Source organism: Helicoverpa zea, chromosome 11 (genome assembly GCF_022581195.2).
Source record: "Helicoverpa zea isolate HzStark_Cry1AcR chromosome 11, ilHelZeax1.1, whole genome shotgun sequence".
Classification (NCBI taxonomy): domain Eukaryota; kingdom Metazoa; phylum Arthropoda; class Insecta; order Lepidoptera; family Noctuidae; genus Helicoverpa; species Helicoverpa zea.
The window spans coordinates 2818897-2823435 of NC_061462.1; the positions used below are offsets into that span (position 1 = coordinate 2818897).

General features: G+C 37.6%; 1 long non-coding RNA gene across 1 annotated transcript; it reads right to left on the minus strand.

Moving 5' to 3' along the window:
• Positions 1-320: 320 nt before the first annotated feature.
• Positions 321-1122, minus strand: LOC124634653. The gene is made up of 2 exons (XR_006984895.1): positions 567-1122; positions 321-474 (listed from the first exon to the last, which is right to left on the minus strand). It is a non-coding gene; the product is annotated as an uncharacterized LOC124634653 (long non-coding RNA).
• Between the last annotated feature and the right edge of the window lie 3417 nt (positions 1123-4539).

Here is a 4539-nt window from a genome sequence, read left to right on the forward strand (position 1 = left end):
AGATTATTACTCTAAAAATATTAGAGCCCTGTCTTCTTTAAATGATCCTGAATCCCGCTGGGATATTTTACTTGTATACATCATGGCATCAAAACTAGATGGCGCCACAAGTCGCAAGTGGGAGGAACATAGGAATACTATTACCACTGCTCCAACAATTGAGGAATTCTATACCTTTTTAAGAGACCGTGCTGACGTTTTAGAAACCGTGCAATACACTACTAATACTAACAAATCTGATAAACAATATTATTCTAAAGATATTAAACAAACCAAGTCACTTGTTTCTTCTAACATAAATGATAATAAAAAATGTGTTGTATGTTCACAAGATCATTTACTATATAAATGTGAAAAGTTTAAGAATATGTCTGTAGATGCTAGATTTAATGAAATTTCCAAGCATAAGCTTTGTCATAATTGTCTGCGTCCTGGTCATTTCTCCACTCACTGTAATCATCACTCTTGCAAATTCTGCAATAAAAAGCACAATTTATTGCTACATAGATCACGGTCTAACACTGACAAGGCAAACTCATCTGTTGACAAGACTTCTGCAATGTCACCTCCTCAAGAAGCTAGTTCTTCCCAGGTAACTTCTACTATTGCTTTGTTTAATCCTGTGTCACACTCTGTGGCAAAACCTGGGCAGATCCTGCTATGCACTGCTCAAGTCAATATAATTGACAGTCGATCTTCTGAGAATTATACGGTTAAAGCTCTCTTAGACAATGGAAGTCAGTCTTCATTCATTACTGAAAGATTGCAGAGAAAAATGAACTTGTCTTGTTCCAATACAAACATATCAATTGCTGGTATAAATAATAAAGTGACTAATACTAATAAAATGTGTAACATAAAACTTAAATCGCGGATTAACTTATTTCAGACTAATGTAAAATGTCTTGTTGTGCCTCAGATTACTGGCACATTGCCTAATTCCTTTATTGACTCCTCTGATTTGAACTTTCCTAAATCTATAAACCTAGCAGATCCTACCTACTATATACCCTCTGAAATAGACATACTGCTAGGTGCTGATGTTTACTGGGAAATTGTTGATTCTAAACAAATTAAATTAGGAAAAAATAAACCTACACTACAAAAATCTAAACTGGGTTGGCTCGTTTCAGGCCCGACTGGTGTGAGATCTACTCCTTCTATTACTACTCATTCTAACTTGAGCACAAGGTGTTTTGTGCAGCTCGCATCCGAGAGTTCTAATGAAACTGTTGCTAATACGATTAGGCATGACTGTCATGCAGATGATCTATACACTGGATCAGACTATGACGAATTAACTACTACTGGCTTATCTCAGGACTTCAGTAAAGAATCTTCTGTTTTAGGATTGAAATGGTCACCTAGCCCTGACATTTTGCACTATTCAGTTGAAACTAAATCTACTCCTAAAACAACGAAACGCTCTATATTATCAAATTCATGCCGAATACTTGATCACTTAGGTCCCTTATTTGCTTGCACCATTTTACATAAAATCTTATTACAGAAACTTTGGTTACTTAAAATCGACTGGGGTAATGAAATCCCAACTGATATTAAAAGGTCATGGAAAGAATTCTATAAAGAATCTGAATATTTCACTCAGATACCTAGATACATTTTCTGTAGTTCTCCTATTTATATATAGGTCTATTGCTTTTCTGATGCTTCACAAGAAGCATATGGTGCGTGTATTTATCTAAAGTCAAATAACAATTTAGGTGCTTTACTTAGTGCTAAACTATATTCCAAAGTCCTTCATTCTTTAAACCTTAGTATTTCACGCTCAGTATTTTGGACAGATTCAACTATAGTTCTAGGGTAGTTAAAAACTCCACCTAGAACTCTTAAAACTTATGTAAGTAACCGTATTGAACAAATTCGAGAATTATCTGATCTACTTGGCGTCATGTATCATCTGAGTAAAATCCTGCTGATATGGCGTCCAGGGGCATTCGACCACGGCTTCTCTATAATAATACTCTTTGGTGGCATGGTCCTTCATTTCTGACCAAGCCTGAAGATGAATGACCCCAATTTAAAGCTACTTCTTCTACCTTGCCTGAAATAAAAATAAGTTTAAATATCCAAACTATTACAACTTACGTTGTACCATTTCAAAATTAACTCCGAACTATATAAACTACAAAGGATATTTGCTTATGTACTAAATGTATAAACAACAGTAATAGGCTGAGTACTAAACTTAATGGTGTACTTACTTGTTCTGAGTTGAACAATTCACTGGAACTATTAGCTAAGGTGTCACAGAGAGAAAACTTAAAAACTTTGTAGGTGCTAATAACGAACTGAAAAGGCTGTTCAGAGAAAATGAGCGGTTGATTAGCGACTACGCGGGCGGAGCAGGCATACAATTTAAACTCTCATCCGCATATGCACCGCATTTCGGGGGAATCTAGGAGGCCGGAGTCAAAACGGCCAAATTCCATTTAAAACGAATAGCGGGTAATTCTAGTTTAACCTTCGAGTTATCTACACTCTTTGCACCAATTGAGGCTCTTATGAATTCGCGTCCCATTACTGCAATGTCAGCTGATCCATCCGATCTTTCCGCACTTACTCCTGGGCATTTTCTTGTGGGTAGACCGTTAACCTCGCTGCCATCACCCGTGACTGAGAAGATTGGTATCAACCGGTACCAACTTATTGAGCGCCTACGGCAACACTTCTGGTCTCGTTGGGCAAAGGACTATCTAGCCACTCTACAGCAGCGTGTAAAATGGCAGCGAGAACAGCAGCCAGTTCGTGTCGGCGACTTAGTCTTCGTGTTGGACGACCAGCTACCACCCTTGAAATGGCTTATGGGCCGCATTCAGAAGCTCTATCCAGGAACTGACGGTGTTTGCAGGGTAGTCGACGTCAAGACAGAGAACGGCGTCATTCATAGGCCCGTCTCTCGACTAGCCCTACTAGATTCCCATGAGCTCTTTGGGGAACATGTCCCCAAGGGGGGGGAGGATGTTAAACGTCAAAACTTCATGGACAGAAAATGAAACCTTTTTTTACTTTTTTCTTCTTTGTTCTTTTGTTCTGCACTTTTGTTTTTAAAGCTGTCACTAGAAAAATGTCATGAAGGAAAAAATGGTATTTTAATTTATTGTTTATTGTAACTAATTATTTTAACTATGATTAAAAGCTTATAAGAAGACTATTCGCTTTGACTAAAACCCTGTCTGTGAGGCATTGTAAACAGTAGGTATTCTTAATGCAGAACATTTACCAAAGTTCGTCGCCAAATAATTACAAGCAACAAATCACCATCTGCAACATAAACCCAGCTTCAAAAACGGTCAAAATGAAATATTCTGCAGTGCTACTAAAATGCAAAATGTCCGGATTTGCCTTTTTTAGAAAGGCAGGCTACCCTACATAATACAATCTGCTAAAATGAGGTCGCCGAGATGAGCCGCGGAATGTATTCATAGCGGCCGTTAATTAGTTTTGTATTCTTAAACGCACCGCGTTTGGGGTAATTGTTTGTGTTCTGGATTCCTGCAGGTATTACATTGTATGTAGATTTTTATGTTCGTGTCTCATAACTAAGTATGAGTATTGACCTTCTCACTTGATCATTGTACTTAGTGGTTAGTTACCTATATAGGTCATAGTACTGCCTACTAAAGTTAAGCAATGCTTCAGCAAGTGTGTAATGGAACAGTCCTCCATTTAATTGTATTGATTTTTAAGCAAGCGGGTTACTTTTGTAAGGATTTAATATTTTACTTTTATGTAATCTCGATCGTACCCCCAGGGGTCGCGTACCACTTATTAGGAACCACTACTCTAGTTTATACGGTTGAAGACTTATAAAGCTCTAGCGGAAGAGGGCTGGAGTCTTTCGGGTACCTACACGAGGCATGGAGAGGAGATAGCGTGAGAACCTTTCGAGCTAGAGGCACTTATGGCTTTATAAAAGTCGCTGAGTTTGACTGTAAAGTACTGTGTTGTTGATAAGGAACATTAAAAAGAGGAAAGACCCTTTTCGATGAATCCTTGTACTTCTCAAGCACCTAATTGCCAAAGTAAATTCCAAAAGTTGTTGTTCTTTGACTCTCAAATAATAACATTCACCAATTAGGCAGTAAGTACGTACATAATACTATTGTTAACTTGTTAACAGACACAGGTGTACGGCTTCTAGACAGCCAATTTGTCGGATCACTGCTTTTTGGAGCATTCACTTCAAGGTCCGGATGAACGTACCTACAAGACCGTCAGGTATTGTATTGATCTGAAAAGGGAACCTAATTGAGACGATATATTTATTGCAAAAAGAGATTTTTAGGACTTAGTGCAAGCGCTATCTTTTATCCTTTTAATATTGTACGTTCTTAGAATTTATTTGGGCTAAGTATTTATCTTACATCAGGTGTAAGTAAGGTTTCTTTTATAGGATCAAATGCTTTGATCATCCGCAATACTTCTAAACAATTGTTTCGGATTTAGTTTAGGTAGGTACATCTATACAGGGTGTGTCGTTCACAATCACATTAAATCTTATCACATATACTATAT